This window comes from Salarias fasciatus, chromosome 19, assembly GCF_902148845.1.
Source record: "Salarias fasciatus chromosome 19, fSalaFa1.1, whole genome shotgun sequence".
Lineage (NCBI taxonomy): Eukaryota > Metazoa > Chordata > Actinopteri > Blenniiformes > Blenniidae > Salarias > Salarias fasciatus.
The window spans coordinates 24185404-24197231 of record NC_043763.1 but is presented as its reverse complement, the minus strand read 5'-3'; positions in this window follow the sequence as shown (position 1 = coordinate 24197231).

Below are 11828 nucleotides of genomic sequence, written 5' to 3'. Positions count from 1 at the left end.
TGCTTCGCATCAGCAGACAACCCGTTAAATCTGAACCAGCCGTTCGGTTCCTGACGTCCACGCTGGGACCGTTTGAGGACAGCGAGTCGCAGCGAGGCTTCGAATGATGATGAGTCTGGCGAAGACACACACACTTTTTTGCCCTCCTTGCCCGGCTCCCCTCTGGAACCCCGACTGGATCCGCCTCTCCTGACCGGCGTCCGCGGTGCGACTCCGCTCAGCTGGTTTGGAGCTGTTGACACTACATTTTCCAGTGAAAACACAAAACTCCTGTTGTGTTTGTGGAGTTCATTTACGCAGCAGTGGCCGGAAACACTGATAATGCAACTTTTTCAAAAATGCTGAACCTGAGATCCGTCAGCTCGTCCACCCGGGGACGGCGCGAGAGAAGCACGGACTCGGGTTTGGGGTTTCTGATCTGCAGCAGGTTCATTCATGAGGCACAAAATTGTGTCTGTGAAACGATTTGTTGAAAAAGAACGGAGGAGGACCTTCAAATGTGTTTTGAATTTTTGATTTTGTCTTTTACCTTCGGTCACAATCAAGCTCCTGCCAGACGCTTTCCCTCCTTCTGAGCTGCTGGAAACCCAAAGGTTGATGGTGTTTCTTTGAGAGGACAGAACAGCTGGCCTCCTGCTCCTGTCATTAAAAAGCTGTTTTTATGGAAAGGTTCAACCATAGAATTTACTCTTACAAAACTTCATCAGAAAGATAGCCAGCGGGGATATCTTTACTTCACTGATTGTTGTTGTCTCCAGATGGTAGCAGTGGAGCCTTCAGGCCCGGTTCAGGCTGCTGCTCCTGCAGTCGGACCGAAGCCTCGTCGCTGTTTCTGAGTTTGTTTCAGGAAATCCAGAGGCTGACGACACCAGGCCAGTCTGACCGCTGGCCTCACGCAGCTCTCCCTTTCACAATGTCCAGGGAAGCTGCCAGCACACACACACACACACACACACACACACACACACACACACACACACACACACACACACACACACACACACACACACACACACACACACACACACACACACTCTCTCTCTCTCTCTCTCTCTCTTTCTCTCTCTCGCTGCTGTTTTTGGTTGAAGTGAAACATGAAGTCATACCAATGTTTTTATGTCCAAACCAGGATTTGAGAGCTACTCCCACGAGCTGCTGTAACTTCAAGTACACTTACAGAGCATCCTCCTCCTCTACCATCCAGACTGTAGAGCATCTTCCTCCCGTGGCTGATGCGCAGTTGACCCTAATGAGTGAATCAGTCAATAGCTTGACCCACACAGTGCTGACAGCTCTAGATCTATAACCGGTAGTGTAGTTTGTCTTACATCCTGAGTAGTAACTGTGACCCACTCGCTGTTTGAACCCCATGTGGCCTCCCTGCTGATAACTCCCAGAACTCTCTGGGAGCCGACGCCCCACCCAGCCTGGCTGTCATCACATCACACGGCGGCCATAACGACAGCCGCGGCTCACCCTCATGAGTGTGCGTAGGAGCGAGGCTGCAGCAGCACCAGGACCACAACATGGGCAAATCAGTCAAGCAAACCCTAAAACCCCCCTTTGCTTCACCCCTATCAGCCCCCTGTGGCCAATGGTGTAACTGCAGCTCGTCACACATGCGGCCTCCACAGTGAAAACAGTGTTTGTCTTAACTTTCTGCACACTGGACGTTTCCCTGCTGTTGATTTGGTTTAGTGAGTTATCTTTACGCTCTCTGCTCTTCTCTTTTAATAGTAGTATCAACTGTAAATGGACCTGCAGCAACCTGTGTTCTGAACAGACCGAGAAACGGCAGTAACACACAGTGGAAACACCTGGTTAAAGCCTGCAACACACACTGCAACACACACTACAACACACACTGCAACACACACTGCAGCTCACTGCGAGACACACACACATTGTCTTTACTGTGTGTATGATCTGACTTTTAAGTAAATAAATCAGTTGTTTTTCCTCATGCAGTAACTCTGAGTGTACGCCGATGACTGACTCTTCTATTATCACAAGTATTTCAATTCGTAATGAGTGAGTTGCTTGGTCAGTTGATTGGTTGTAATCGGTCAGTTGGTCCTAAATATGCCTAAAAAATGTGATATTAAATCATTAATGTTAGTTCTGAAACAGAACTGAAACAGTTGATCTCTACAGAGTTATTCTTTTGTGAATGTATCCTGGAATCTGTTTTATTGCTAATTCGATTTTTGTTTATTGATCAAGATTAGAACAGATCTTTTTTTTTTTCTACGTCACGTTCCAGGTCCTGCTGGAGTTTAACATCCTGATATCATCCTCATCTCTCCTCCAGCTTCTAAAGCTCCAGCTGACGGGGTTGAAGCTGAGGTTATTTGTCTCAGTTACATTAGGAGTGAAAACTGATTGAGAAACTGAAAAGCTTGAGAGCCAGTCCTCAATATACATTATATCCTTTCATTGAAAATACTGTAATTCTTGTTTCTAATGCAGATGTGAAAAAATGAAGGGAATTCTTTAAAAAAAAAAAAGAGAGAGAAAGTTTGTGTACACTACTTTTTGACATCTTCCGGTTATTTCACCCATTCAGCCTTTTAAATGTCTCTATTACTATATATTGAGTTAATATTCTGGATTTTTCTGACTGTAATTCAAGAAATTTCAAGTGCTAAATGTTTATGTGACAATGCTTTCAGGGCTTAAAGGTGCATTAAGGAGTTTGCACGTTTCATGCGAAACAACGGCCCCTGCAGGCCTTACGTGTAACTGCAGCTTAGTGTAATGCTCGTGCCTGTAGCTTGCGTCCATGTACGGGCATGGAAGAGGGGAACTCCTTCCTCGCTCTTTTAGTAGCGCTCCAGTAAAATGTAAGTTTCTTTTACCTGGTGGGGTCTGTGCTGGAGCTGTGGCAGTGCTAGAAGCTGGTCCTTTTTTACTTTCTGGAAGATCCATCCTCAATACTGCTCAGTTGTTGCTGCTAAGCATCAGGTGGAGTAATGGCGGACAAAATGAAACCTAAGGAAATCAGGTCAGCGGGAGCGCGCGTTACGTCACATCCTCTCAAATTCTCCCCAAGACATACTGGTGCCGGACCGGCACTGCAACTGTCAAGTGACAATTTAGCGCTGTTAGTGGTACTTACAATGAATATGTCAGGGCACATTCTACACATCATTGAATATTTGTAACATATTTATGGTGGAAAATAAGTATTTTTAAAGTTGAAAAACTCTTTAATGCACCTTTAAAATGTGTTCGATTAAAGCCTAGAAATGGCAAATATGACACAGAAGTGGTCAGGTCCAGCATTGGAACCTTGGAAATTGGATAATTTCTCTCTAAAATTACATAAAACTGATTTTTTACTTGGAGGAAAAAAAAGCTTTCATGTGATTGTTTTAAAGGCCACTCTTGATTAGTTTTATGTACAAGAATGTATACCAAAATTTTAATTGTAAAGCATCAATTGAGTGCAGTAACTGAAAAGAAGTCGTGTCTCTTTTAATTCAACATTTCCTTTAATTTTTTTGTATAAAAACTAAAAGAAATGTGAAATAAACTGAGAACAGTGTCTCATCAGTTGAGGTCGATCCAGGTGGTTTAAATGATGATTTGCTGCCCTCTAGTGTTCAGATTGGTTTACTGCATCTACTATCCAGACGGGGATGGATTCTCATTAAATTGTGTTTAAACTGGTTTAGGAAACCAAATTCCTTGAGACCCACAGTGTTTGTTTGGGTCAAACATGTTTGAGTCTGAAGTAAAGAAGTTTGTTTTTTAATTCAAATGCTGTTCATTCAGTAAGAACGGGACTTTTCCTTCTCTGAATCCTCTTTAGTCCTGGACCCTGTAGCTCCATTAAAAACCAGGCAGCCTAAAGCCAAACCTGAGTCCTGGTTCAGAGACAGAACTGGGGCAGCTGGGAGGGGGAGTCGCCAAGCTGAGCGCCGGTGGAGGAAGGACAAGCTGGCTGTCATAAATATCAGAGCACCGTTAAAGATGCTGAAAGAGAACCCCGTGTTAGACCGCCATGACCCACCTGTGCTCCACAGAACCATTGACCATATTCTTAATGTCTCGCAACCTGTGTGCTTAGAGCCATCAACCGAAGCACGCCAACATTTCTTGCGTTTCTTTATTGATAAGGTTGTTTCCACCAGAGCTCTGATTCCTGCTCCGGCCTCTCATCCCTTCTGTCCTTCCTGTCCAGCTGTCCTCTGTGGCTTCCAGCCTGTAACTTCAGCGGTTTTAGAGGATGTAGTTCACCAGGTTTCCCCCGGGATGCCGCCCCGCCTCAGTTTTAAAACTTTGCACAGGACCCAGTCAAGATTGCTCTGGGTTTTTAATGACTTATTCCAAGCCGATGATTCTGGTGACCTTATGGTTCTGGTTCTGGTTCTGGTTCTGGCTCTGCTGGACCTAACAGCAGCTTTCGACACAGTGGACCAGCGGTGGTTCAGGTCCTACCTGGCAGACAGAACCATGTGCGTCAGCCTTGCTGGCACAGAATCCTCGTCGGCTACACTCTGTTACGGGGTTCCACAGGGCTCTATTTTAGGCCCACTGCGTTTCTCTCTGTACCTGGTACCACTGGGACCCGGTGTCTCCTTCCACTGCTACGCTGACGATACCCAGCTGTATGCTCCATTCAGGAAGAACGAAGCCTTCTCTCTGACACCTGCTTCGATTTCTGGATGACATTAAGGCCTGGATGAAGCTGAACTTTTTGAGTTTCAGTGTTTGGCCCCAGTGGCTCCTGTGGATCTCCCTTTGTTGACCTGGGCCCTCTGGCTCCATATGAGAGGTCGCCGGTTTCAAACCTGGGTTTTAAGATGGTCAGTTTGATGAGAACTCAGACTGGAGATTCATGGTGCAGCAGCACAGAGGAAAACTGCAGATCGCTCACAGAACCTAAAATTTTCCTTTACAGGCTCCTGTTCACTCATTCATGCTCTTATTTTGAAGAATCCACCTTTAAAACGCACGCATGTCTAAAGCACACACTATTTTCATGATCATCTGTCATGTCTCCTGCAGGATCTTATTAAATCAGGCTCTTAAAGAGCAGATGAGGTTCCCCTTTTTCCCCTCCGTGCACTCCTTCAACGCACACATTAATTTTCTATTTTTGATTTGACACTCAGAGTCAGAGAAACAGAAGCCGGATGAGTCTAATGAGATTTTCTCACTTAATTTATCTGCAGTTATTAAAAAAAAAAAAAGTTTGAATGTGAGCGATGTTTGGTCTGTCTGGAGGAGGATTTCAGTCGGCGTGACTAATAACCTGCAGGATCTGTGATCAGAGCGTGAGGGTGGAGGCTGCTGGAGGCTGATGGGGGTGGGTGGAGGCTGCTGGAGGCTGATGGGGGTGGGTGGAGGCTGCTGGAGGCTGATGGGGGTGGGTGGAGGCTGCTGGAGGCTGCAGGAGGCTGCTGGAGGCTGCTGGAGGCTGCAGGAGGCTGCTGGAGGCTGCTGGAGGCTGCTGGAGGCTGATGGGGGTGGGTGGAGGCTGCTGGAGGCTGCAGGAGGCTGCTGGAGGCTGCTGGAGGCTGCAGGAGGCTGCTGGAGGCTGCTGGAGGCTGCTGGAGGCTGATGGGGGTGGGTGGAGGCTGCTGGAGGCTGATGGGGGTGGGTGGAGGCTGCTGGAGGCTGATGGGGGTGGGTGGAGGCTGATGGAGGCTGATGGGGGTGGGTGGAGGCTGCTGGAGGCTGCAGGAGGCTGCTGGAGGCTGCTGGAGGCTGCAGGAGGCTGCTGGAGGCTGCTGGAGGCTGCTGGAGGCTGCTGGAGGCTGATGGGGGTGGGTGGAGGCTGCTGGAGGCTGATGGGGGTGGGTGGAGGCTGCTGGAGGCTGCAGGAGGCTGCTGGAGGCTGCTGGAGGCTGCAGGAGGCTGCTGGAGGCTGCTGGAGGCTGCTGGAGGCTGCTGGAGGCTGATGGGGGTGGGTGGAGGCTGCTGGAGGCTGATGGGGGTGGGTGGAGGCTGCTGGAGGCTGCAGGAGGCTGCTGGAGGCTGCTGGAGGCTGCAGGAGGCTGCAGGAGGCTGCTGGAGGCTGCTGGTGTGTGTTGTTAGTCCTGTTTTTCACCAAACTGCCTCCAAAACGCTCCTTGTCATTTTAGCAGAAAAACGATCCTGCTGGATCCATCGCTCTGCTGTTATCAGGACGTCAAGCTTTCAGTTAACTCACTCTCCTCTCCTTCACTTCCACCACAATTTCTTAAATTTGTCACATTCAGTCATTTTGATTCTGTCGCTGCTTTCTTAAAAGAAAAAAAAAAAAAAACTTTTTGTCTGTGAATTTCAGAGAATGAACACTATGAAATTAGGTCTGAACGGATCATCGAACTCACTTCAAAGGTTCGTTATTGAGCTGAGAACCATCAATTTTTCATTTATGACTGTTCTCACAACAGTTTTGGTTTGAAAATGAAAGAATTAGCAAATAATTGACTGAACAGAGTAATGAGATATTGCTAAAATTATAGAAAACATTAAAAAAATCCAGTTTACATTCATTATAGTTTGAAGATTTTGATGTAAATCTGACCATGTGTTGTTGAATTTATTAAGAAAATCTTATATATGTATATGTATATATATATATAATTATAAAGAAGCCACAGGAATTCGACCTAACTCATTTCAAACGAACATTGAAATCTTCACTGATTAAAGTCCAGTCAGGTTAAAAGACTATAACCAGTCAACAGATGGCGCCATTGAGCCTCCTCTGCTTCCTGAAGCCAGCAAGAGTTCAGGAACAGAGAACTCAACCAAGTTTAACTGTAGAGAGAGAGAGAGAGAGAGAGAGAAACAAAGTAAAACCAGCAGGTAGAAAAGATAGTTTTGTTGATTCATCTTTATTATTATTTTTGTAAAATTTCCCAATGTCCCCTGCGTCCGTCCGTCACACACCTCAGAGTTGACAGGAGATGTTTCAGGACTGTGGGATTAAGCTGTATTACCCGGAAAAAAACCAGCGGAAGAAGGTGCAAACTCCACACAGAAAGGCTTAGCCTGGAATCAAACCCTCAACCTTCTCGCTGTGAGGTGAGAGCATGAGGCTGAAGTTCTCAAAATTAATCACTGATGGTGGATTGAACATTTTTTAAAGTTAAATGACATTGTTGATCACAATAAATGGAACGTGTCACAGTTCTAAAGTGAGACAGAGTTCTAGAATGCGTTCTTGAAGGCATCTAAGTTCTGGAATGTGAGAAAGTTCTAGAATATGTCAGATTTGTGGAACTCTCAGTTCCAGAATGTGTCAATCTGCTAGAATGTTGTCAAGTTCTTGAATGTTCCAGAATCCCAGAGAGTTTGAGGACTGAAGAATGTGTCGGTTTTCTAATGTTTGTAAGAATCCCTGTTTTCGTATTCCGGGATAGAAATGCTGAATATTTCATGATCTGACATGTTTGAATGAGGCCGTTAAAGAGTCAACTTCAGTCGTCTGTCTCCACAATAAAGCGCGGCGGTGGAACCTGAAGTAACGTCCCGTGTGTCCTGTAGGTGGCAGCGATCAGTCGCTGCAGCTATTCCACGTTTAAAGATTCAATTTTTCAGAGCTGGAGAAGCTCAGGCTAGCTGGTTAGCATGCTAACTCCAATCCCTTCACCTTACATGTTGGTTGTTTCTGTCTTTATCAGCCTCTTTAAATGTTCTAAACTAAAGAATATTAGAAACACAGCCGGTGGTGGATTTACTGGAGAAGTTCTCTAAAAACCGTCTTTTTATGTTCAAATGCAGACTCTGAAATCCACATGGACCTGGTTGTTGTTTCCGTCCTGTTGCAGGCAGAAAGAGGCTGAATGGCTCCTCCTTTGTAACACACACTATTCCCTGATTTCACTGCGGATTTCAATTTCCATCACATCTGGACGGCTGAAAGACCCTCTTTGTGTCGCTTGAGAACAATGACGGTGAAGAGGAATAAGAGAGCGGCGGGAAGAAGAAAGAAAAAAAAAAAACAAGTTCCAACCTTTCCGAATGTACTTTTCCTTCTGCCAAACTTGCATTAGCCTCCTCCTGTTCTGTTGTTGGAGACGGAGCAGGAGGGAAGGCGGGTCGGAGCCGGATCGCAGCATTAAACTGTCTGTAAGACACAGAACACAGAAATCAGAGATGTCAAATAAAAAAAGCTGAGATAAAGGGAAAGAAAAATCACCTTTTTTTGATGCTGGGTTCACAGATTAAGCCGCGGTCAAATGAAAAGTGGTGGATGTGATTTTCTGGCACGGATATTCAGCCGGCTCCTCCGTAAAGCCCCGCTGAGTTTTTAAAGACAGGATTTATTAAAAGTCGGCAAACACTCCTCTCCGGTTACGGCTCGGCGCTGTAATAAAAGTGTGTTTACTGTATCAGTCCTGGAATTAATGAGGCTAAATGGCTGGCGGAGGGTTTAAACGTGGAGATGAGGCAGATAAGATGTTCAGGAAATCTAGAAAGTTTGGTGATTCACAGGCAGCGAACCACTTCAAAGTCTGGATTTTATGGACAAAAGTCACTTTTTTTTCTGTGAAGGAGATAAAAGGAAACAAAGAAAATTCAAAATGAGTAGAGAATAATGCAGTGAAATATCTGCCTGGTTCAGGGATTCAAACCAACAACCTTCCAATGGCACCACAAACAGCCCAGAATCATCCTGAGAGGTAAAATTCTGCCATCATAGCCTTTAAATCTAAGTTTTTCTTTGTTGTCGCAGAATAAATGTCATGAAAATGTTTGACAAATAACAAACCTTAAACATGGAAACAGACTAAAATCTCTGAATGATGCCAAATTAAGAGACATGTCCAGAAAGCCTCTCCTGGTACCTGTTGCATTGTGGGTGTTTTTTTGCCAACTCGCCCTGACGTCGTGTCTTTGAGGCTCAGTCCTGAGCAGACGCCTCAGATCTGCTCTCACTGCCTCCTTCTGTTTTCTTTGAATCTTTGACGTTTGCTTGATGCTTTGGCCCGACTGGAGCCTCTTGCGGGTCGGTTTTGGCCCTTGGGCCTTATGTTTGACGCCTCTGGTCTCGCTCTTCTGACAGAATTCAGTGTCACAGATGAGAATCCTCTCATGAGGTGGGCGTGACGTGGGAGGCTCCCAGGGCTCCAGCGGTGATGTTTCAGACGCCATGAACACTGGAACACAGCAGGCTCCCGTGGTTCAGCCGGTGGAAGAGAACCTGAGCTGTCAGTCTGTTTTCAGGAGCCGCTGTGTTCTTCTGGTTTCATGTCCGGTGAACAGAAAACATACTTGGGTTTCATTCGCAGAACCTTCAGTGAGGGCGGGTGCTGAGAGGCAGGAGGCTGTTCCAGAGGCTGTTCCTAAAGGAGGCTGTTCCTGAAGCTGTTCCAGGAAGGAGGCTGTTCCAGGAAAGAGGCTGTTCCAGGAAGGAAACTGTTCCCGAGGGTGTTCCAGAGGCTGTTCCTGGAAGGAAGCTATTCCAGAAGCTGTTCCAGGAAGAAGGCTGTTCCAGGAAGGAGGCTGTTCCAGGACGGAGGCTGTTCCAGAGGCTGTTCCACAAGGAGGCTGTTCCTGAAGCTGTTCCAGGAAGGAGGCTGTTCCAGGAAGGAGGCTGTTCCTGAAGCTGTTCCAGGAAGGAGGCTGTTCCAGGAAGGAGGCTGTTCCTGAAGCTGTTCCAGGAAGGAGGCTGTTCCAGGAAGGAAACTGTTCCCGAGGTTGTTCCAGAGGCTGTTCCTGGAAGGAAGCTGTTCCAGATGCTGTTCCAGGAAAGAGACTGTTCCAGAAGCTGTTCCAGTAAGGAGACTGTTCCAGAGGCTGTTCCAGGAAAGACGCTGTTCCAGGAAGACGACTGTTCCAGAGGGTGTTCCAGACGCTGTTCCAGGAAGGAGACTGTTCCAGAGGCTGTTCCAGGAAAGACGCTGTTCCAGAAAGGAGACTGTTCCAGAGGCCGTTCAAGAGGCTGTTCCAGAAGCTGTTCCAGGAAGGAGGCTGTTCAAGACAGAGTTCCAGGAAAGAGGCTGTTCCAGGAAGGAGACTGTTCCAGAGGCTGTTACGGGAAAAAGACTGCTCAAGACGCTGTTCTGGGAGGGAGGCTGTTCTGGCAGGTAACATCGCATCTGGAGCTTCAAATCTCTTCTTTTCACTTGTTTCTGGACCTTCAGGAGATCACACTGCACCAAGAGTACAGTCCAGTTGCCCAGGACTCTTTCTGCTGATGTGAGGAAACTCTTGTTAGGGCAACAGGTGGTTCCTCCTTTTGTCCTTGTGTCCTACTGCCCAAACTCTAACTTCATTCCTCATGAAGTTTCTCCTTTATTGTGATTTTAAAGCTGAATTTCACAATCCCTCCATCATCTGAAACTTCAATGTGATTTAAGTTAATTCCAGTCGTTCTGCTCGTTCTCTTGTTCTGTTGCATTGACACACATATTCCAAGATGGCCGCCGGAACCAAGCGTTGGACTGTAATGGACACGATTTAAAAAATAGGAAGTTTAGAAGAAATACATACAATGAAGAGAGATGATGGAAGATAGAAATACATACCTTTTCAAAACTGGAACATCAAAGTTAATCCATAAAGAAAAGACGCAGGAAGTGGAGTTTCTTCTGGTAGACGTTAATACGTTCCACCCCTCGTCCAATCAGAACCCTCCATGTGCTCCTGACCAGTATCAGAGCTTCCGCTTCTACTCAGAACTGAATCTGATCCTTCCCAAGCATCATGCTCTCCTGTTTGGAGCCCGAGCGGTTCTCCTGGGGAACCGTTCTCCAGCTGTGTTTCCGGTTTCTCTGATCTCCGCTGTCCTGTGACGGAGTCTTGGTCTGATCTTCCTCTTCGACCTGTCCAGCCTGAGCAGCCCTACCGGCAGCCCAGCTCTCCAGCCGCCCCTGGGGATCCACCCTCAGGTCTTCATCCCGCCGGGTTACACAGAGTTCCCCTTGAGGAGCGCGAGTCTGTCCTGTGGAAGAGGAACCGAACAGGTAATTCTGTCTCTCCTCTGCGAAGGGGCGCCATGTTCCCTCCTGCCTTTGTTTCAGAACGAGCGTCCAATTACTTTCCTGAGAAGCAGGTGGAGAAATCTCCCCCAACTTCCTCTTGTCTCTTCCTCTGGATGTCATTATCCTCCCGACAGGAGCACGTCAGCTGCCACAAATGCTAATTTGTGCCTCCCATGTTGTTTTTAAAAATTGCGTTGCACGGCAACCGGGTCGAGTCTGCTGCTCGTCGACCTCCTGGTCTTTTTGTTCCGCTGACACTCGGAGAGGAACTTCTGCGCCCGAGCGTGATGAAACCGTTCCCCCTCTGATCAGAGCGCTAATCAGCCCAAGACGGAAAAAAAAGAAAAAAACAGAGCTGAAAATGAGTGAAAATGAAATATTTGGTGTTTGTTGGATGGGGTGGGTCAGCGGCCTCCTGGAGTGACGAGCCGCCGCCGCTGCCGCTCTCGCTCCTGATAACCGCCGACAGCAGGAGAACTCACGGGAGCGTCCATTAGCCGGCCGTGACGCCTGGATTCTGCACACCGTGTGAAAACCACTTCATTTCCACAGGTGGGACAGATTTCTACTTCCTCACTGTACTTCCGGACATTCTCACACGCTCTACTTGAGTATTTTTACTTTTGCTTCCAGCATTTCTTCATAGTGGCGTCCTCCTTGTCTGAACCGATCTGAGGACGATTCACTAACTCTTTACAGGACACCTGAAAGACGAAGCCGAGGCACGTTTTAAAAACCGTTTCATGGGTCAATATTTAAAACCACCGGGAAAAAAAGATTCTGCATCAGGATATACGCCTGAAAATGTCTAAAAACGGAACAAAATCTCAATTTTTATTATTTACATTAGTTAAATCTGTTTGTTTTCAAGAACATTTTTCATACAGATCATAGAGCATC